General features: G+C 41.6%; 1 protein-coding gene and 1 long non-coding RNA gene across 2 annotated transcripts in view; both read left to right on the top strand.

Moving 5' to 3' along the window:
* GPM6A (glycoprotein M6A) overlaps positions 1 to 24,153 on the top strand; it is a 358,838-nt gene that overhangs the window by 167,110 nt on the left and 167,575 nt on the right. The gene's annotated exons all lie outside the window — the stretch shown is intronic.
* LOC131506360 (uncharacterized) lies at positions 6,962 to 9,875 on the top strand. Its single transcript, XR_009258892.1, has 2 exons — positions 6,962 to 7,682; positions 9,088 to 9,875. It is a non-coding gene; the product is annotated as an uncharacterized LOC131506360 (long non-coding RNA).

The raw sequence follows: 24,153 nt of genomic DNA, 5'->3' as shown, positions 1-24,153 counted from the left end.
CCACAAACCGTGAGATTATGACCTGAGCCAAAGTCAGACGCTTAACCGACTGAGCCACCCAGGTGCCCCAGCTCCTTCTTAATAAAAGTCAAAATTCTTAAGTGGCCCTCAAAGCCACTGTTGTTTTTCTGATGTCATGGCCTATACTCTCTTTAATCCCTATGCTTGAGCTCTGCCGTCTTTCATGCTGCTGTTTGGGGCATGTTCCAGTACATTCTTGCCTTAAGACCTTTGTTCTGCTTTTTCTTTGCCTGAAATCCTTCCATATATCAACATCAGTATCTTTGCACGTCTTCCAAGTCTTCATTTAAACTCATGTTCTCAATACTCCATTCCCTGGCCAGCCTCGCTAAAGATTCAACACGTTTCTCTAGGAACGTCATACTATTCTTCTCCTTTGACGTTACTACAACCTAACTTTTTGTTTGTCTCTTGACCTCTGTACCAAAGAGGATAGAGGTTTTGTCTTTCTTTGCTTACTCCTCAGTCCGCATTGCCTAAAAGAATTCCTGCCCTGTGGTAGGGCTCAAAAGGTACCAGTCGAATGAGGGGCACCTGCGTGGCTTAGTCAGTTAAGTGTGTTTTGATTTTGGCTCAGGTCATGATGATGGGGTTCGTGAGTTCAAGCCCCGCATCGGACTCTGTACCAGCTGTGTGGAGCCTGCTTGGGATTCTCTCTCTTCCTCTCTCTCTGCTCCTCCCTCCTCTCAAAATAAGTAAATAAACTTAAAAACAAAAAAAAGGTACGAGTTGAATGAAAGAACAGTCTGAAGGGACGGGTGGGGGGAGCTGAAGAAAATGGAGCTGAGCTGGAAGAAGTGGGCTTGTTTTCTGTGGAGACATGAGGTTGAGAGAGGGCTGCGAAGAGAGCTCAGGGAACACCAATAAAGCTGGTGAGATGGGGCCATAATGTGGCGGAGAAAACCCACCTACCCACCAGATTCATGCTCCCGCTTTGAATGTCAGACCAGCCACTGGCAAGTGGCCTCCCAGCTAAGGACCACACTTCCCAGCCACCTTACGGGCAGGTACAGCATGTGACAAGAGTCCTAGCCATTGGGGTGTCACCGGAATCAGGGGCACGCCTTCCAAGCCAGACCCACAAAAGTTTCGCACGTGTGGCACCTTTCTGCTCTTTCCCCTTGTTGGCTTTTTGGATAGGAGCCAGCTCCCAGGGGAACAGTAGAAGTCCCATGCAAAGTGGCAGAGCTTAGGTCAGCCTGAATCTCTGAATGGCCCTCGTGGGAGGAGGGTTCAGCCCAATGTTTCACCTCTCCGGTTGTGTAACGCAAGCAAGACGTGAGCTTCTGCTGTGTTTGAGTCATCTGTACTTTTACATTCAGGGATCTTTTTGTCACACCAAGGAGCTTACCCTACATCATAGAATACCGTATTATGTACAAATGGAATAGTATTCTAGTGGTACATAAATTTGGAAAGTTAGTTGTAACCAAATAATTGTGGAAAGTTAGGAAAATGAAAATAATTTCTTGTAACAAAACCAGTAATTGTAGGAAAATCAGAAAATACGGATAATCAGAAGGAAGAGAAATAAATTCATAATCCTACCATACACACAGTTTCTATTAATACCTTGCATATCTATGTATCTTTCTCTCTTTGTTATGAGAATGGGATTCAACTGCCACTGTAATTCATAAAATTTTTCTAAGTCAACCCTTTCCACTTGGTAAATGTTCTGCAGCCCCTATTTTTTAAACACACCCAAATATAACTTATTTATACTCGTAGATGTCTGTATGTGTTTGTATTGGCCTGTTAAAGAGGAGCTGAAGTGCACACAGTAAAAGTTAACGTCAGTCCTCCTGGAAGCGTGGTGGAGATTGGTAATGGAGAATGACATTGAAGAATTATTTTTACATATATTTTTATATATTGTATTGCTTTCAGAAGCAATACTGAGATTCATGCCCAAATTTTCTGATTCAGTAGGTATAGAGTGAGTTCTGGGATATATATTTTCTTAAAGGCTTCTCAGGTGAGTCAAATATAAATCCACATTTAGAAGATGACCTTTGATTCCCCGAGATACATATTCTTGCAGGAAATAAGCTCTGTCCATGACGGTTATACTGAAGTAAACAAAAGTAGTTAAATTTCCATCACGTGATAAAATTTATGTTTTCTAATCACTTTTAAATGGGTTCATATCAGTGATACTTTCCTGTGCTATTTATGCATTCATATATTCCTAAGGAGAAACACAATAGCATTGGCTTTCCAGGAGAAAGGGGCCTGGGAGATGTAATCATGTGGGCATTCCTGACTTCCCAGGAATTGGCAATTTGTGACAAGCACCTAAGATGATAAGATATAGTTCTACAGCAGCGTCCTCTCAGGGTCAGCACATGAGCACATGATGGGATCCTGTAGTGAGGACAGGCACACCCAGAGAGATGGATGAGGGAAGGGCAGAATGGATCAGTTTAGTAAATGCTAAAAGGAAAGACATGGCAGGTGCCATGCAGCCCAGTCATGGGGCTCCTGACCCAGTTTGCATATTCAGGGATGAAAAGAATTAACATGACAAGTAATCAACCAAATTTTTATGCTTCTCTCTCTGAGGGCATTCTCTGCTGCCAAACATTCACAAGGGCTTCAATAAGATGAAGAAGGGATATATTTTTGCTTTCTAATAATAGTGGGGTAGTAATTCTAATATTTACATAATCATTCTTGTTATTTATGCTCTCTTAGCCTTCGTCAGTATAAACTGAGAAATGGTGTTTTTTTAATGTTTATTTCTTTTGAGAGAAAGACAGTGAGAGCGGGGGAGGGACACAGAGAGAGGGAGAGAGAGAGAATCCCCAAGCGGGCTCCACTCTGTCAACACAGAGCCCGATGCAGGGCTCAAACTCACAAACCCTGACCTGAGTCTATCTAAATCAAGAGTAGGACGCTTAACCAACTGAGCCACCTAGGCACCTCCCACCCTGCTTTTTATGTTATGTTATGTTATGTTATGTTATGTTATGTTATGTTATTTATTATTTTTTAATAAGAAATTTATTGTCAAATTGGTTCCCATACAACACCCAGTGCTCATCCCAACAGGTGCCCTCCTCACTGCCCATCACCCACTTTCCTCTGCCTTCCATCCCCCATCAACCCTCGGTTTATTCTGTTTTTAAGAGTCTCTTAGGGTTTGGCTCTCTCTCTCTCTAACTTTTTTTTCCTTCCCCTCCCCCATGGTCTTCTGTTAACTTTCTCAGGATCCACATAAGAGTGAAAACATAGGGTATGTGTCTTTCTCTGTATGACTTATTTCACTTAGCATGGAGGGAACACCCTCCAGTTCCATCCACGTTGCTACAAAAGGCCATATTTCATTCTTATTGCCACGTAGTATCCCATTGTGTGTATAAACCACAATTTCTTTATCCATTCATCAGTTGATGGACATTTAGGCTCTTTCCATAATTTGGCTATTGTTGAGAGTGCTGCTATAAACATTGGGGTACAAGTGCCCCAAGCATCAGTACTCCTGTATCCCTTAGGTAAATTCCTAGCAGTGCTATTCCTGGGTCATAGGGTAGATCTACTTTTAATTTTTTGAGGTACCTCCACACTGTTTTCCAGAGCGGCTGCACCAATTTGCATTCCCACCAACAGTGCAAGAGGGTTCCCGTTTCTCCACATCCTCTCCAGCATCTGTAGTCTCCTGATTTGTTCATTTTAGCCACTCTGACTGGCATGAGGTGATATCTGAGTGTGGTTTTGATTTGTATTTCCCTGATGAGGAGTGATGTTGAGCATCTTTTCATGTGCCTGTTGGCCATCTGGATGTCTTCTTTAGAGAAGTGTCTATTCATGTTTTCTGCCCATTTCTTCACTGGACTCCAAAGCAATCTACACATTCAATGCAATCCCAATCAAAATTGCACCAGCATTCTTCTCGAAGCTAGAACAAGCAATCCTAAAATTCGTATGGAACCACAAAAGACCCCGAATAGCCAAAGTAATGTTGAAGAAGAAGACTAAAGCGGGAGGCATCACAATCCCAGACTTTAGCCTCTACTACAAAGCTGTCATCATCAAGACAGCATGGTATTGGCACAAAAACAGACACATAGACCAATGGAATAGAATAGAAACCCCAGAACTAGACCCACAAATGTATGGCCAACTCATCTTTGACAAAGCAGGAAAGAACATCCAATGGAAAAAAGACAGTCTCTTTAACAAATGGTGCTGGGAGAACTGGACAGCAACATGCAGAAGATTGAAACTAGACCACTTTCTCACACCATTCACAAAAATAAACTCAAAATGGATAAAGGACCTGAATGTGAGACAGGAATCCATCAAAACCCTAGAGGAGAAAGCAGGAAAAGACCTCTCTGACCTCAGCCGTAGCAATCTCTTACTCGACACATCCCCAAAGGCAAGGGAATTAAAAGCAAAAATGAACTTTTGGGACCTCATGAAGATAAAAAGCTTCTCTACTGCAAAGGAAACAATCAACAAAACTAAAAGGCAACCGACAGAATGGGAAAAGACATTTGCAAATGACATATCAGACACAGGGCTAGTATCCAGATCAATAAAGAACTCACCAAACTCCACACCCACCCTGCTTTTTAAAAAATTCTTGTTAAGGGAAAGAAGCACACAGATAAGAGGATGCTGATAGTTTAATCCATCCGTTGTGGGTTAGAAACGTAATGGAGACGTGTGTCCATACAGCAGCAATGTGAGCTGACAGTCCACATTCAGTACTCAGGGAGTCGAGAAGGGAGAACAGCCTGCGAAGGTCAGAGAGGCAGAGCTCCACTGGGAATATGCTAGGCGACTGCATCCTGGATAAGAGGGCTGAGAATTCTGCACCATTTCTTACTTTTTCAACATTTTGTAACCACCTGAGCAAACACACACGCCAAGTATAAAACAAACTGAAAATGACTGAACAGTGATAAGGGAGGGTGGGATCTTTTGTCATGTTGCTGAAGTGTCCTCCTTCCCCTCCCCCATGCCGGGCTGGAAACCACAGCTGAGGCGTGGGGACATTCTGTAGTGGATTTCGCTTTGCTTTGTGAAAGCGAGGCCATCATTGTCAGATTAAAGGCCTGACCAATAACTACCGGAGTAAATCTCAACACGTCTCTTGGCCGGGTAGCCAACAACCAGTTGGGCAGCATGAAGTATACTCTTCCCTGTGAAGATGCCGTGGTGTCCGTGTCTCATACACCCGGCACAGCAGCCACACAGGGCACAGGGGCCACACAGAGCCCTGTAGGATTGACTTGAGACTGCAGCATATTTGCAAAGGACCTGGGAAACTCCTACCCCATTTTCTTCACGTATAATTCAAGAAATGGTGGCCTAAATATCACTGGCCCAAGTAGGGGGTTAGGAAGGACGGTTCTCTGCTTGCTCAGACCTGGAGACTGTTTGTTGTTTTTATGTATGGTTATGGCTGATTTGAGGTGACCACTAGGGACCAGAAAAATTTCAGGCTGGCGGTTCAAGGCAAGAGTTTGGATGGTCGCGATGAATCACAGTTTCTGCTGTGACTCATTCTACTCTCAGGGCATACCGCTTAAATTCTCTGTCCCTTAATTTCCTTATTTGTTAAATGGGAAAATAATACACCTTAATTTCTCTATTAGGAACAATTAGACTTGGCTGCAAGTATTTATTTGTTTGCATGTTCATACCTTGCCGTATTCCAAAAGAGGTCTCTGTTGGCTAAGAAGATACAAGCGTGAAGGACTGAAGATTGCTTTGTGAGCTAGGTTGAGGATGTGGTAAAGACCTTTGCAGATAAAACTAGCCAACCCTTATTATCTGGAGTCTCCACGTTTCTCTTGCACACAGCACGTTTTCAGAAAGCAGGATGGTGCCAAAACACCAGGGTATAAAATATAAGCCATTGTGTGTCTGATTTTGGTCTTGACGTCCATGACGTCCATTACATTAGGCTCGTGCCCACTCTGGCCATGTCTACTCTCATCCTAGATTTACTGCTTAGTTTTTTTGTGTGATGCTGAGAACATGTAACTTCGTGCGTCCAAGTCCACTGCCAGTGTTGCCCCTTCCTTAATCTTACCGTAAACAAACTGACCTCTCTTCTGCCTCTGAGGTTTCTTCATACCAGTCTAGTGGTGCCTAATGACGATATGAGGAAATGCACCGTGGATGTTGCATATCCCAACAAAATAGGGTTTTGAGGTAAGAAAGGTTTCTTAGCAACTTAAAAAAAATTATTCTTTGCAGCCCACAGTAGAGTGCCTTGAACTAGGTATTTTATTAATACCGATTGAAAGAATTTAATGTTGATTAAATTGATCCCATTGGTAAATTTGAATGAAATTCTCCAATCGTCTATGAGTATTCCTGTGCTTACAGAGTTCTTTGGTCCCTGGGGGAGGGGCTAGCAGGAACGATCTTCCCTAGACTCGCTTAACGCACTGTCTGGTTTCACCTGGTAGAATTTTTGCTCCCGATTCCCTGTCTTTTTCACTGGCTCATATTGTTACTCATTTTGCCTTCTTTCTTTAATTTCCTTCCTAGGAATATTTATCCATTCTAACGATTTTAACTAGAATTTCTCATTGATGGTATTTTTGCTTTTTTGTTAAGAGCCTGTGCTGCGAAGACATTTTTCCATTGCACACCCAGCTCTTCCTATCTTCTGGAAACAGAACCTTTTCATCTTTGGGGGAGGGGCGAATGGTTCTACCAATAAATTCTCCCACCAGTTGGAATTACCCTTCATTCTGGTATTGCTTTGAGACATGAACATTGAGGCTAGGCATTGTTGTCAACCCTATACCCTGCTGGGGGTGGAGGGAGTCTGTGATAGGGACAAAGGTGTCACGTGGCAGAAAGAGTAGAGGCTCTACCTCCTTCTTCTCATACTTTTGGGTGCACACAGGTGTTTTGTGCCCCACACACTCCCTTGTCATGACCTGTCCACTTTGCAGGTGGACGCATGAAACTTCCCTTTGTTTTGTTTTGCTTTTTTGAGAGGGAGAGATAGAGTGTGAGTGAGCGGGAGGGGGAGAGGGGGAGGGAGAGAGATCTGAAGTGGGCTCCATACCCAGCACAGAGCCTGACACAGGGCTCGATCTCACGACCCTGAGATCATGACCTGGACTGAAATCAAAAGCCGGATGCTTGACCCACTGAGTCACCCAGGTGCCTCTAAAACTTCTCTTTGGTTTAAGCTTGTTAGAGCTGAGTTTCTGTCTCTTGCACTACAAAGAGCCTTGCGGGGCGCTTGGGTAGCTCAGTCAGTTGAGCGTCTGACTTTGGCTCAGGTCACGATCTCACGGTTTGTGAGTTTGAGCCCTGTGTCTGCTCTGTGCTGACAGCTCAGGGCCTGGAGCCTGCTTCAGATTCTGTGTGTGTGTCTCTCTCTCTCTCTCTCTCTGCTCCTCCCCTGCTCACACTCTGTCTCTCTTTCAAAAATAAGTAAAGATTAAAAGAGCCTTGAGTAACCTACCAGATGAATATAATATTTCTACTTTCATAAATAGAAAAAAGTTGTATGGTTTTTGGAGATTGAAAAATAGACATCAAGATCTAAAATCATCTGGTTTCTGTTACATATGGGAGAATTTTGTAGAAGAATAGAATAATACCCAAGTTAAAGTTCCTTGTTACAGCTGTCATTGTTTCCTTCTGCCAGACTCTAAAAGACCTCAGGTTCTTGGAAGGTAGATATACCTTATGAATTTCTTTGTTGTTAGTACATAGCACAATTTCTGACACATAATAAGAACTATGCCAGTGATTTTCAATTGAAGTAATATATTAATATTATTGATTATAATGATAATTGTCCCGATACTAAATCCCTGGATAACCAGGGTATTTTTTTAGAAGTCCATTATATGGTATAATACACTATTTTGTTTTATACTCCCTGTATTTGTAAAGAAAAAAATATTAAGCTTCCCCTTTTACAGACAGATAATTTATTTAAGAGGGGAAAATTACTGTCTTCTTAGTTGGGATTAAGTTTTAAATCTCAAATAGTTTGGGCAAGTCAAGATTAAAAAATATTTTTAGAGTCAGTCAGCTGAAGAATAATAGCTTCTCATTTGTGTTTTGCTTGTTAATGAGTAAGTTGTTGTGTTCCTTGAAAAAAAAAGATGAGAGCCAGAATTTTAAGAAATAAACAAAAACAAAAAGGAGACAGGGAATTGGCAATAATAGGGACGATCAGGGGGTGCTGATCTAGGCGAGTCTATGTCTAGTATCAGTCAAGTATTTCAGTGTTGAGAGCCATCTAGAATTGAGATAATAGAGTGGCCCTTAAATGCAGAAATCAGAAGTTCCATTATGGCTTTTGAGAGCGGTGTTAGGGGCATGAAGTGAATGGAAATCAGGTTTCAGGGGGACTTTCTAAGGGGTGGAGAGGAGTGTGGGAAGCCTGTCAATTAATCTCATTAGGGCATGGATTTGCTTTGCAAAACAAAGAGAGAGGTTGTTATGTTACTGACATAGAGCCTATCCACGGAATATTTTCAATTGCATATTGAGGAATTTGTATTTGATTCACTGGGGCATTGGTCTGTTCAAAATAAATTACTCTGAACAGTCAGTCATAAAGTAATTTAGACCCTGGGAATGCAAGCCTAGTGCTTTGAGCTTTTGTTTAAAATAAAAAAAAAAGTGTCAACAGAGGTAATGTTACAATAAACACAGCAGCTATTCAAAAGCACCTCCACTTTGGACTCATAATTTTTTTCTTGTTCTTTTTTAGTGTCTTCAGTCTTAACTCTGTAATCTATTAGATTCAAATATCATTTTCTTTCTATCCAGTGAGTTTAATTTATCCAGAATGTAGCTCTACAGGGATTCACAGTAATTAAATAAAGGGCACTTCTCCCAACCACTCAGTGTGTTTTGATAAAAACTCCAGCTTTAATTACTAGCTTACAATAAAAGGGCAAGTGGAAATCGATTCTATATTATTTTCAATAAAGAATTCTTGTATAAGTGTTTTTAAAAAATAGATAAATGAGAGAAGTGAATCACATGGGCTCAGGGGAGGAGGAAAAATTGGCAGACTAAATATAAAGTTATTCAGCCCACTTTTTCTCTTGTCCCGGTTAGCCTGGGACGTACACGGAGCTATGGACCAAAATAAGTCAGCAAATATAAGTCACTGGAATCCATGGAGAAATAAATCAGAAATAATGGAAACGTCCTATAAAGCTGAACAAATACAATGAAGAAAAAAATAAGCACAGCATGGATTTGAAACGTAGTAAGAGCCCTCTTTTTCATCTATACCCTACTTCTTAAAAGTGAATGAAGGGTGTGGATTCTGCAGGCAGGCCACCTGCTTGCATGTCACATCTGCCAGTCATTCGTTGTGTGATCCTGGTAAAATCTGTGCCTCTGGTTCAATGTCTACTAAATGGGAATAATAGTAGCACCTACCTTCCAGAGTTATGAAGAGTCAATGAAACAATCTACATAATGTTCTTAGAACAGCACTTGGCAAATCAAAAGGACATATGTGAGCATTAGCTACCATTATAGTTGTTATTACTGTCACCAGGATTCTATATACTAAGAGCTACTCAGCTATAATGTGTCGATGAAGGAATGTCACAAGTAGCATCTGTGTTATTTATACGTCTGTAACAAATGTGATGTAATAACTGTGCCTCCTCTCCCTCTCCTCTGTCTTGTCTTCCTCTCTGTTCCCCAAACCAAAGACAGTCTAACTGTTTGCCTCCAGAGAATAGACATCCACTTCCTGTGGGACCAGCTGCCATGACCAGACACTGGGCTTGGTCTGACCATCACTGTTCAGTTCATGGCAATGACAAGAAGCTGATCATTTGGTACTCAGTGTTAAAATTAATCTGTTTTAAATAAAACGATTTAAGGGACCGTCTCGGTCCGGTCCAATCTAAATTTACCTTGTTCGTGGCATCTACATCCAATTTTAGAATAGCTTCTCATATCCTTCAAGAATAATGGCTATATTCTTATTTTATATTTATCATAAAGGGCCCATCTTGGTAATTTTTCTGAAAGAAGGCTGTGGAAGTTTCTACATGCAAAAACTGAAACCTGCTAAAACCCCTCAGTGAGTAGCACTCCAGGCGAAACATTAATCTGAAACACGTTTTCATTGGCATATCCAACTATACCATGGATATTGTTGCTTCATTAATTTGCTTGAACATCGTTACACGGGGCACCTGGGTGGCTCAGTCGGCTAAGTGTCCGACTTCAGCTCAGGTCGTGATCTCACAGTCCATGAGTTTGAGCCCCGCGTCAGGCTCTAGGCTGACAGCTTGGAGCCTGGAGCCTGTTTCGGATTCTGTGTCTCCCTCTCTCTCTGCCCCTTCCGTGCTCATGCTCTGTCTCTCTCTATCTCAAAAATAAATAAAAACATTTTAAAAAATTAAAAAAAACATTGTCTGTTACAATTTCCCCAACACAGCTGCTTTAACAAATTATTGTTTGTACTAGAGGAGAGTTACATTTCCCACCCTGTATTCTGGTCTAAAGGGGCATTATTAAATAATCTTTCAATTCGAAGCTTTTCTCCCTTGCAATATGGTTATGCTTTGCCACTGATAAATATCAAACCCATTTTCAACTTATTTGGGATGTATAAAAAAGTTTAACATTCTTCACAATTTTTAAGATTTTTTTTTAAGAGAGAGCACAAGTAGGAGAAAGGGGCAGAGGGAAAGAGAGAGAATCTTAAGCGCAGGGCTCGATCCCATGACCCTGGGATTGGGACCTGAGCCAAAACCAAGTGTCAGACACTCAACTGAGCCAGGTCTCCCCACAGTTTTTAAAATCTTAAAGAATGTTTTTAACGCTGGGACTAAGCAAGAAATACCATTTTGCACCCTTTCTACATATATAAACTGTATATTGCATCATTAAAAGATGAAGTTTGATACAGTTGAAACTTACATTGCAAATACTGACGTATAAGAACAGTTTAAAGTACTTCCTTAGAATTCCTGACGAATATTGGCAATTCATAAGCTCTGTGGGTTCTGCAACAATCACTGTATTTGTTACTGCTTTTACCTTAGCGTCTATCAAAGACTCAACGTAAGTATATATATTCTTGTCTCTAATACCATCCACAGGTTGGGATTTAGATGTAACAGGGCCATAAAATTACTAATTTTAGTAATAATTAAACTAATTGTGTTAACCTGTAATTAAAAATTCCGCTTGACAGCCTTAAAGAGCCTGTGTAATGTGAGAAATTCTCTCACAAACATGGATATCTGATTCTGTTAGAACAGCAGAGTTACCACACAGAGAATAATCATGGTCTTGAAATAACATGGTGAGGTTGCCGCCTGCTTTTTCTCCCCCCCTACTTCGGGAACTCTTTAAAGTTTTAGCGTGAGATCCTGGAAGCTTCTAAAGTTCTTACACACAACCGATTAAAATTATGCCCTTCACTAAGCCTCGGAAACAGTTTATAATATAGAAAGCTCACGTGCTGTCAGGTATCAGTGTGATTTACTAGCAGGTAGTAAGGCGTCGTATGTCCTAACAGTTGGAAGACACTTCTGCTCTGTGTGTGGTTTGTCAGGCAGACCTATGGCTCGGGCAAGTCCAGAGCTGAACCGGGAATTACTAAACCAGATCAGTCCACCAGTGTATCACATTGAATATACAGACTCTTGAGAAAATCAATACATACTGTTTAGGGTGAAAAAAAAAAAGGCTTATTTATTGATACACTGGCTAACATTATTTTCACAAAGCAGATTACCGTATGACTCAAGACAATATAGAGTTCATCTAAAACCTGCCTTGCATGAACTCAGGCCTTTCTCTTACCTTTTCCTAAGCAATTTATGGGAGAGTAAATCATTTGAACTGATGTCACGTATGGGGATCGGAGAAAGAAGGAAACTAATATTTGCTGAGTGCCCGTCATGGCTGCACCAAGATTTGTGCTGACTGTGCTTGATTTTATAAAACCCCCAATGAATAGATTTTCTTTTTCTTAGCTTGCAAATGAGAAGCAGAACCATAAAGAGGTCATGGAGGATGCACAGATCTGGGCGGAGCCACCGTTGGAAACTGATGGCCAAACCCAGGCTCCTTCCAGTACATCAGGCTGACCTCACTGAGCGTGGAGAACGGCCGAAAGGCTTTGTACCTGAGGACAAATAATCCGGCAGTTTGTTCCTTAGGCCTGTTGAATAAACAGCTAATTGGTTTGCATCCTTTACAGCCTACTTCACAGAAGTAGTTCAGTGTTAATAATTCAAGGCCCTGGCTTAGGAGCCAGACTGCCTGGTTTCTAATCCCAGCTCTGCCATTTACTGGCTGTTCCCTCTCTGTTTCCACATCTGTAAAATGGGGCTGATAATAGTGTGTGTCTTGTGAGGTTATTTTGAAGATTACTGAGTAGAAGTTTGGACAAAAATGTAAGAACCAGGACCCCTGGGTGGCTTCGTTGGTTAAGCGTGCCAACTATTTTTTTTTCTTAATGTTTATTTACTAATTTTGGGGGGAGAGAGAGAGCGGGGGGAGGGGCAGAGAGAGAGAGAGAGAGAGACAGAGAGAATGCCAAGCAGGTTTCACACCATCGGTACAGAGCCTGATGCAGGGCTCAAACCTACGAACTGTGAGATCCTGAACTGAGCCCAAATCCAGAGTGAGACGCTTAACTGACTGAACCACTCAGGTGCCCCAAGTGTCCAGCTCTTGATTTCGGCTCAGGTCATGATCTCGTGGTTTGTGAGACTGCAGAGCCTGCTTGAGATTCTCTCTCCCCGCTCTGTCTGCCCCTCCCCCACTCACGTGCACTCCCTCTCTCAAAATATGTACATAAACATTAAAAAAATGTAAGAACCGTGATGGGCGTATAGTGAGCCCTGACCAAACGTCTTGTTGTTCTGAACTGCATCAGGCAGATGGATACAGTTTCCAGGGTGCTCTAGCGGATAGTATTTTTCATACAGCACGATTTACTTCTCCCCGCTTAATGATAATGGTGGTTATTATTTCATCACTTTTGTGTAGCATTATACATCTTTCAAAGAACTTTTTCATTCACTTTCCTCTGGGGCCTTATTTCCCCTCACCTGCCAAATGGCTTCAATTAACGAAGCCCTGATGTTGATGGGGACAGTGAGGTGCTGTGTCAAGATGGCGTATTAGAGACACTCACCTCAGTATCTGGCCCTTGGTACATCACCTTGCAAAGTCAGCAAGGCAAGTGTTAATAAATTCACTTTGTATTTCAGACAATGGAGGAAGAACCTCTTCGCTTAAAATCCTGTAATGGGTTAGTGGTGCCTCTTAGCACATAACAGAGTGCCTACTGCTTGTTAATAAAGAAGCAAGTCATGGGGCCCCTGGGTGGCTCAATCGGTAAAGCATCGGACTTTTGCTCAGGTCGGATCTCATGGTTCATGAGTTTGAGCCTTGCGTTGGGGTCTGTACTAACAGCTCAGAGCCTGGAGCCTGCTTTGGATTCTGTGTCTCCCTCTCTCTCTGCCCCTCCCCCACTCGTGCTCTGTCTCTGTCTCTCTCCCTCTCAAAAAAAATGAATAAACTAAAAAAAATTAAAAAAAAAAAGAAGCAGGTCACCATTGGAACTCGTGTTGGAATGACTTCTAGTCATTCCATTTTATTACACTGCCTGGTTAGACTTCCAGCGATATGGTGGTCACATGAGTTCATTAATAGGAGACTCAGTAATGAGCTCTGGGTTTTGAAAATGAGAAATTTTTGTTGTTGCCTTACACAAGATGTTTACATTTCACTACACACGTTGGATTTTGCTACAGTTTTGGTTTTTTATATGTCAGTATTTAGCTCCTTTAGTGAATGTAATCAAAACCCAACGTTATGTTGAAACCACACTATTAACAACTTGGATGTGCTGAATAACCACCTGAAAGGTATGTTTAAAAAGCACTGTTTTATAATGGAAGGTGTGATAGCTCTGGAGTCAAACAGACTCGTGTGTCAGTCCTGATCCTAGTGCAGGACACACACATACACGTACACACACACACACACACACACACACACACACACACACACGGAAAGAGAATGGATTTGTGTGTTAGGTAATATTTTACACTGTTCTAAGTCTCAGGATACAGATTAACGACAAATGGCTTTTGAGACTGAATGCAACAAGCTTCTCTTTTTTTTTTTCAACGTTTTTTATTTATTTATTTATTTATTTTTGGGACATAGAGAGACAGAGCTGAACGGGGGAGGGGCAGAGAGAGAGGGAGACACAGAATCGGAAACAGGCTCCAGGCTCCGAGCCATCAGCCCAGAGCCTGACGCGGGGCTCGAACTCACGGACCGTGAGATCGTGACCTGGCTGAAGTTGGACGCTTAACCGACTGCGCCACCCAGGCACCCCAAGCTTCTTTTTTTTTAAAAACTGCAACTCTGATTTCAATTTGGCCTCAAAATGTTCTAGTTTAAAATGTTACGTTGTACCACATCAAAGTAATTACAAAAGACCCATTTGTACAGAAAACATAGTATTTATGGCCACAACCGATCGCTCAAGTGTCTCCTTAATAGTTTTCCTTCCCATGTAATAAATAATAAAATTCTGTTGATGGCCATTTGATACTAGGGATTTTCAGATATACATTTATTATGATGGCTGTGGATGATGTTCAAAGGCCTCATCTATTGACAACCCAGATAAGGAGACCCCCGAGCCCTCTTTAGTACATTACTGTGATTTCTTTTCATCCTTGCATATATCAGAACCTAATAGTATCTTTTAAAACATTTATTTGTTTAGTTAGCCTCTTACCTCCCTCTTCTAGGGTACAGATACCATGGCAGCAGGTACCTAATGCATGTTTCCAATGAACTTGCCCTAGAAGTTAGATTTGTATCTGGAAGAAGGTAAACACTCAATGTACCGTTGGGGAATTAATGAACGAAAGACTGTCCTTGGGAAAATTTCCTTGGACGTGTGTTTTCATTGAGTTTTTATTCTGAGTTTCAGATATATAGCATAGTGATTCCATAAGTCTGTATGTTATGCTAAGCTCACCACAAGTGTGGCTACTGTCTGTCACCATACAACGCCATTATGGTACCCTTGACTGTATCCCCTGTGCTCTACCTCATCCCCATGACATCCATTCCATAATGAAAGACTGTACCTCTTCTCTCCGCTTCACCCATTTTGCCCAACCCCCAACGCCTCTCTTTTTTGGCAACCCCCAGTGTGTTCTCTGTATTTGTGGGTCTGGTTCTGTTTTTGTGTGTTTGGATAGTTTGGGTTTTTAGACTCCACATATAAGTGAAATCATATGGTATTTGTTTTTGTCTGCCTGACTTAGCATAGACCCCCCCAGATCCATCCATGTTGTTGTAAACGTCACGATCTCATCCTCACACATTCCTTTGTGTGTGTGTGTGTGTGTGTGTGTGTGTGTGCGTGTGCGTGCATGCGTGCGTGTGTGTGTGTGTGTATATCTCTTCTTTATCCATTCACCTATGGATGGACACTTGGGTTGCTTCTTTATCTTGGCCAGAGTTAATAATACTGTGATAAATATACATTTGCATGTATGTGCCTATGTCTTTTCAAATTAGTGTTTTTGTTTTCTTTGGGTGAACCCCTAGTCCTAAAATTACTGGATCATAAGGTATTTTGAGGACGTTTTCCATTTATTGGCATCTTCTGTAATGGTATCCTACTCATTTAGCTATAAACATTAAAGTTGATGGGGCGCCTGGGTGGCTCAGTTAGTTAAGCGGCCGACTTCGGCTCAGGTCACGATCTCGTGGTCTGTGAGTTCGAGCCCCACGTCGGGCTCTGTGCTGACACCTCAGAGCCCGGAGCCTGTTTCAGATTCTGTGTCTCCCTCTCTCTGACCCTCCTCTGTTCATGCTCTGTCTCTCCCTGTCTCAAAAATAAATAAAACGTTAAAAAAAATTAAAAAAAAAAATAAAGTTGTTTGTATCACTTATTTGGAGGAATTCGTTAGTACTTGTTTACTTTTGTTTATTAAGTCATGTAATGTAATGGAAACAATGAAATTTTGAGAGACTTTGTATTCAAATTTTGCTTTGTCATGGCTGTGGAACTTGTGCAAATGATTTGCTTCTCTGAGTTTCAGTGTTATGACCGATAAAATGGGAATACCACTTATTCTCAGATTCTAAATAACCATCAAGGTTAAAAAAATGTGTCTAGTATACAGTGGGTGCTGCACAAACATGAGTTCAGTTTTATTGAATAAGAAGAGTTAAATATGGAACCAGGAAGCCTGGGCCCTTTGACCTAGGTCTGTCCTCTTCATGAGCGGTGAAGGAGAAACAGTGCAGCTGTCAACCATAGGCAGGGGAAATGTCATCCGTGTAGAAATATTAAAAATGAAAAAATGTCTGATACTTGACAAACGTGAGTTGTAGACAAATGATACGGAAATTTAGTCAGTGGGATGGAAGGAGGAAATAAATCAGATCTTCCAGAGTGTTTGCAATATAAATCCTAAAAACAGTTTTGCAGTTTATGTAGGACAAGGGCAGTGGGGTGTTTACTGGGGATTTGAGCATACTGCAGAAAACCAGAAGGCACAGTTGCAACTTGATGGACTGTGTGATTGCCACACAGCTAGACTGAAGCCCAGTCGTGCCCTCCAGGGCTGCTTTGATCCTAATAGTAAGGGAGCCTAGAGTAAGGGAACTTTTAGGATGTAAAGTATTTTTGTTGTTTGAAAGCTTAAGTGTGTTGATCTAACCAGCGCCGTGGGATGGGTCCAAACAGAGATATGTCATCGCCGATAGAACTTTCTTGGGACGATGTTTTCTGGCTGTTTCTGGTACATGAAGGATGTAGGCATATTTGTATCCTTGTAATTAATGGAAGATAGATCGCAGTCACAGACCTCTTGCTCAAGACTAACAAACCCCCAAAATACCAGCCCACAAAAAAGGAACAAGGCATAAACTCACGCGTCTCTCTTGGAAGAAAGGAAGCGCATTTTTTCTCCACAGCTCTTTGGGAGAAGCCTGGTACGTCCTGCGTTTGAGGTATCAGTCCAAGTACATTGGTAGAGAGCCTACTGAAGAATGAGAAAAGTTGTCAATCTAGGAGTACTTTCCTTTTAGGAGATAAGAATTTTTAGGTTACCTAAGATGATCTCTGGAAATGTAAGAGTAGACTTTCATATTTTTTTTCATCCATAAAAGGACTTGCAATCTAATGTGTAAGCAGAAAGACCAAGATGCTTATTATAAAGCTGAGAAGACTTGAATCTTATTTTTCCTCATCATTTCTCTATGCACCATGTTGTATAATCAGCTTTTTCAGAGGATTTTTCCTATCATCTGTGTCTGCCGGAACACTCAAAGCAAGATTTAAAATCGGGATTGCAAAACTCAGAACTTATGGCAAGCTGCAGCTTTGCAGACCTTGTGCTTGTCTCCCTGCCTTTCTAGCTCTGTCTCTCGCTCCCTTTTCTTATTGATTTGTACGAGCTTTGTCGTTTGTAATATCCAGTGTGGCAAGTAAGGTTAGGCTTAACTGAGATTTCTAAGTTATTGCACTTTGGTTCAAATACATGGAGAAAGAAAGAATTCATCCTTCAGCTAAGATATAACGTATCCAGTGTCCTCATTGTAACAGTGAGACTTCACCCGAAAATGAAACAATGCTGGCGTGAAGTGCCCTGTGACCTATGTTAATCACGTACTGGGTCGGTCATGTTTTTGCGAGGGATGAATTTACAATTACAAAGACCAAAATTCAGATTCCAGTTCCTTCATTCACCAGCTGCATGACCTCGAGAAAGCCTCAGTTTTCTCCCCTGAAAGAAGGGTAGCACGCACAGTTGTCTGGGTGGTAGAAATAACTTCTGTGAATTATTAGTCTAGCACCTACGACGTAGAAGGTGACCATGAGTGGTGGCCCGCTTACACTGTCAGCTTTATAAAACTATTCCACGTTTTGATAACTAATATATTAAACCACTGAAACAGGACCAACAGACATGCAAAGAATAAATACAAATATTATTGCAAATTCTACTTTCTCATAAGCAGCATTTTAAAAGTTATTTTATTTTTTAAGTGTATTTTGAGAGAGAGAGCGTGCGCGCATGCAGGGGAGGGGTAGAGAGAGGGAGAGAGAGAGAGAGAGAGAACCGCAAGCAGGCTCTGCATTGACAGAGCAGAGCCCAACACAAGCTATGCACCTGTGAACTGTGAGCTCGTGACCTTGAGCCAAAATCCAGAGTTGGACTCTTAACCGATTGAGCCACCCAGACGTCCCTAGAGAGAACCATTTTTAACATTTTCAAATATATTTGTTCAGAGTTGTTTTCATACCTGTATGTACACTTTAAAATATATCCTACTCAGACTATTTTGTTATACCGTTCTGTCCCTTCACTTATTGTGAACAACTTTTCATGTTGATAAGCATGATTTACATCATCACAAATGGCTACATGATATTCCAATCTGGGGATGCACCAGAAATGTTATAACTGATTCCCTCCTAAAGTGCTTTTTTTTTCCCCTGGGGGGAAAAAAAAAAAAGCAGTAGCACTGTTCAGAGAAAACCAGATTGAAAAGGCAGTTCCCAATTAAAAGAAGAGCTTTCAGTAGATTAAAGGCAAAATGAAAGCAATTATATAATATAGCCAAGTGGAGTTTATGCCAAGAGTGCAGGCAGAGTTTAATACCTGAAAACCTACTGTAATTCATATTTTATTTTGGGGGGGCGCCCCAGGTAATTAGTGGAAGATAGCTTGTATAAACTGGAGCTGTCCTGGGTGCCACCAAACTGTCACGTACAGAGGAGAGCAAGCAGGAAGCACAGGTAGCTGTGGTGGTGATGGGTGTGGACACTGACGGGTGCCCTGCGTGTCTGGCCGGGTAAACAGTGGCCACCGGGCGGGGCCTCGTGCGTGGGAAGAGTAACTGAATTGGACGACCTCTGTGAGCGTGTACAGATTCCTGTCGCTGATGGAGAGGCTCAGCATCACCAAGGTCGTGAGCGTGTGTTGTATGTGGCCCACTGTGTGTCCCACGGAGTGTGAGCGTGTATGTGTTTTCAGGGTGTGTAGCTCAGCGGCTTTCGGCCGTGTCCCTTCCTTTTCCTTCACTTTCTGGATACTATATTATTATTTTTTTAATGTTTATTTATTTTTGGGAGAGAGAGAGAGAGAATATGAGCAGGGGAGGGGCAAAGAGAGAGGGAGAAGACACAGAATCTGAAGCAGACTCCAGGATCTGAGCTGTCAGCACAGAGCCCGACACGGGGCTTGAACCCGTGAACCGTGAGATCACCACCTGAGCCGAAGTTGGACATTGAACTGACTGAGCCACCCAGGCACGCCTATCAATGGAATATATTCGTAGAGATAATAGATATTCTCATGGAAAAAGATAGCTAAAGTTCAATATAATTTATTATAAATGAGCCTCAGCAATGTGGAATCAAAGGGAATCTATTTCTGTAGGAAAACACATCTACCCAAACCTACTGCAAACAACATCCAAGGGAGACAGAGTAGAATCATTCCTTTTTAATTCAGCATTGTGCCAGTGCCCGTGGAATGCACAGGAAGGTAGCAGGAATACATAAAAATATAAAGACTGGAAAGATAGAATCAAATCTGCTTTAATTCAAAGATGTTAACAGTTGCATAGAAACTTCCAAGATCTGTACATTATTAGAACTATAGAAGAGGTTAGCAAATTCACTTTTTCTAGAATTAAATTTAAAAATGTGTTCCTTTACTTCAAAGAGAGTTGGGAAATGTCATATAAATTTTTTTTGTAAAAGAAACCGGAATACCTAGAAATGAAAATGATGAAATGTATGCACATCTTTTAGGGAGAACTTTATTTATGTATGTATGTATGTATGTATGTATGTATGTATGTATGTTTATTTACTTTGAGAGAGAGTGTGTGCATGGGGGCTGGGGCGGGGGGAGAGGAGCAGAGACAGAGTGGGAGGGGGAATCCCAAGCAGGCTCTCTGCCGACAGCGGGGCATGAACTCACGAACCATGAGATGATGACCTGAGTCGAAACCAAGAGCAGGACGCTTAAGCGACTGAGCCACCCAAGCGCCTCCTTAGGAGGAACATCTTAAAATGTTCTCAAAATAGGGGCGCCTGGGTGGCGCAGTCGGTTAAGCGTCCGACTTCAGCCAGGTCACGATCTCGCGGTCCGTGAGTTCGAGCCCCGCGTCAGGCTCTGGGCTGATGGCTCAGAGCCTGGAGCCTGTTTCCGATTCTGTGTCTCCCTCTCTCTCTGCCCCTCCCCCGTTCATGCTATGTCTCTCTCTGTCCCAAAAATAAATAAAAAACGTTGAAAAAAAAAAAAAATTTAAAAAAAAAAAAAAAAAAAAAAAAATGTTCTCAAAATATATGAAGTAAGTCCAGAAACAATGGACAGATGGCACATGTCCATCGAAGCTGACTCAGTGTTATAAAGATGTTAATTGTGTCTCATTAAATTTGTGAAGGTACCATAAGTTCGATGAATGCAAGTAATTTTCCCCTTTGGTATTTGAAGGCTGATTTTAAAATGTATATGGATGACCAAGGTTTTACTGAGACAGTTTTGAAAAGAATGACCAAAGTTTGAGGATTGGTCTTCTAAATAAAAGTTATTGTAAAGCCACTGTGTAATTAAGAAAATGTATTATTGACACAGGAATGGGTTCATAGACCAATGACACTGAACAGGGAATTCAGCAGTAGTCATGTTATATGTAATATAGGCGTAGATACTATATATGTAATATATAGTGATGTATATAGTATATAAAGGGGAACTTTTACCTATGTGCACACAGAGACATACAGAATATTCATTGTAATATTTTCTGCAGTAGTTTAGAAATTATAAATCAATATTAAATGTTTATCAACAAGTTGGATCTATAAATATCAGAAGATTGGGGAAAATATGTGGAAAGATATGTACAGTAAAATATCATTTATAATCAAAACCTGCAAAGCATTATCAAATTGTGTGTATGTGTGTGTGTAATTTATATACATACATATATATATATGTACATTTTATATATATATATAAAATTATGAGGACAGTATACAGGAATAAAAACACCCTGATACTGATTGTTGGTTAACAGGGCTGAGTGGTAGGATTGGGGGAAATGTAAAGACTAGAATGCAATTAGCAAAGGGACACAGGGGCAACTGGGTGGCTCAGTAGGTTAAGCATCTGACTCTTGATTTTGGCTCATGCCAGGATCTCATGGTTCATGGGTCCGAGCCCTGTATTGAGCTCCATGCTGACAGTGCACAGTTCTTTCCCTCTCTCTCTGCCCCTCTCTCCCTCTCTGACCACCCCCCCCCAAACAAGGAAATAAACATTAAAAAAACAACAAAAGGACATGGCAGTCTTTACAGTACTTTATATGTTGGGTGGTAGATACACAGGTGTTTATTGTTTATGTATAATATTACGTCCGAAATAGGACTTTGTGACAAGAGCCTTAGCTCATATTAAATGCTGTGGGGTCTACTACTTAACGTAAGTGTAGGCTGATAGAGTGGGTTTGAAGAATGGTCTTTGGGGTCAGAATGCCTACATTTGAATCCAGCCTCACCACTCTGTTATTTTATACAAAGAACTAACCTTCTCTGTGCCATTTCATTGTGTATAAAAATGGGGATAAAAATAGTAACTACCTGAGAGGGTTATTTTAAGATTAAGTGAGGTAAATATAAACGCCTTAGAATAGCACCTGCCCATGCGAAGGGCTGAGTATAACTTTAGTTATTATTATTGTTGCTTGTAGAATATGCTGCAACCACTTGTTTAATTGTGTCTCTCTTCGGGCCAAGCTGTGAGCCCTGGGAGAGGGGCAACCACCTCTCTCTGGTTGGCCTGGCCCAGCTTCTGCTACATAGTAGTCATTAATCAATACAAGTTGAGTGTTTGATCCAGCCCACACCATAGAGTCCATTCTTCAGCGAGCTCAGTTTAAGTATCATTTCTGAGGAAATAAAGAACAACCGGGGCCATTTTTTATTGTCTCTTTCTGAGTTGGTAGCGAAGTTTGGATTTCGAGCCCTGAAACACAGGCCACTGGCTGGTGACACCATTGCTTCTTAGAGGCAGGCTTTACCCATCACCCTCCCCCTGCTGCGCCCAGCATGGTTCCTGCAGGTTTCAGGGAAAACACAAATACCAAAGGGGTTTTGGTTTTCTCTGGTTTGCTGGCATTTTGGAGGGAGACAAAAACTATTTAGAAGTGTAAATTTGTATCAACTTGTTGGTTTACAAGAAATACTTATAAAACACGATTCCTATTTTGAAAGGGTAAATTTGTTCTAAGAAGTGTCACTCTTGGAATTTTGCTGTCTCTCCTTACCATAATCAGTGTTTAAGACAGGATAGCTTTCCCTAAGTAAAGGAAATGTGGCACATGATTAATAATTTCCCAGGTGGGATGCCTGGGTGGCTCAGTGGGTTAAGCACCTAACTCTTGATTTTGGCTCAGGTCATGATCTCAGGGTTTTGAGATCAAGCCCCATGTCAGGTTCCACACCCAGTGTGGAGCCTTGCGATTCTCTCTCTCTCTCTCTTTCTCAAAAAAAAAAAAAAAATAATTTTCCAGCTGCCTTTGTGTTTTACTGTTTTCTTTTTGAAATACCTCTTTATTTTTCTGCCATCAACTCTTCAGGAGCGACATTTGTTATATATGAATATAATGTGTATGTCCTGGAATTATTGTAAATGGTGTTCGCACTTCAGAACACTTTGTGGAAGCTGCAAAATGTAAGAAAAAGTATATTTTAAGCCACTGAATTTATCCACTCATTCATTATTATCATTTCATGTATTCGTTCGTGAGTTCATCAAATATCTACTGAAAGCTTGCTATGTGTTTGTCTTGTGGAAAGTGGATCGAGTATCTGATCTCATGAGCTTGTGAGCCGCAGGCCAGTGGGGAACATAAATGTAAAATTCAAACTTTGGGGGGAATAACTCTGTAATGGCAACGTGTTATCAGTGCTACAGGAGGCCTGTTCTCTGGGTGGGGGAAGTTTTGCCAGGACACAATTCATTTAAACTAAGATCTGATAAGTGTGTAGATATGGGTCTCTAAGGGTAGAGGGAAAAGTGTTTTAGGCAGAAGGAACAACATTTACAAATAGGTTGGGGACACCAGGAGGAGATAACTGAGTGAGGAATAGCTAGGGGAGGTGAGGCGTGAGAACCAGGCTCTGCCCTGTCAGGCCTCATGCCTCCAGCCAAACTAAGTAGGTTGCACTTTGCCCTAAGAAACTGGAAAACCATGGGGCACCTGGGTGGCCCAGTCGGTTAAGCGTCCGACTTCGGCTCAGGTCATGATCTCACCATCCGTGAGTTTGAGCCCCGGGTCAGGCTCTGTGCTGACAGCTTGGAGCCTGGAGTCTGCTTCCGATTCTGTGTCTCCCTCTCTCTCTGACCCTCCCCCGTTCATGCTCTGTCTCTCCCTGTCTCAAAAGTAAACAAACATTAAAAAAAAAAAAAAAAGAAAAGAAAAGAAACTGGAAAACCATTGAGCAGGTGTAAATAGGGCCATGACATTGTCATGGGAGCAGGCTTGGCCAACTCTGAAAATACAGTACGAATAGATTCAAGAGGAAAGAGCTTGAAAGAACTAAAGGTAATTTCTTGGGGTGAAAAATAATGGCTTTCCTACCTTCTACCTTGTAAGACTCCAGGCTTCTAGGGCACAGGACTGTCTCTGGATTGTCTCTCTGCCTTCAGGAACTCTGGGGACCAAGACTCAGGACCTAATTTTCCAGCACTAACCACCCTGGGGATAAGATGCCCCATAAACACTAAAGGAGGATTTCTGCCCACGTAGCCTGGTGTTAGTCCATTACGGGTAATCGGAAGACTACCCCTCTTTATGAGCTCTTGAGTATTCAGTTTCAACTGTTTAGAAAACCTTTTTCTTCTCCCTTCTACCCCCTTCTCTTTTCCCTGGAGAATATCAGGGTATCAGATCAGCTCAGCCTGTACCTCCTAGGAAAGCAAGAAATCTTTGTCAACTATCAAAACTAAGTAATAGGTTAGGTATCCTTGCTGTGAGCTCATGTAGCAACCTGTGATTTTTTTTTTTAACATTTACTCATTTTTGAGAGACAGTGTGTGGCGGGGGGGGGTGCAGAGAGAGAGAGAGAGG

This window comes from Neofelis nebulosa, chromosome 3 (assembly GCF_028018385.1).
Source record: "Neofelis nebulosa isolate mNeoNeb1 chromosome 3, mNeoNeb1.pri, whole genome shotgun sequence".
NCBI classification, from domain to species: Eukaryota; Metazoa; Chordata; class Mammalia; order Carnivora; family Felidae; genus Neofelis; species Neofelis nebulosa.
This window is presented reverse-complemented; position numbering and strand designations above follow the sequence as displayed.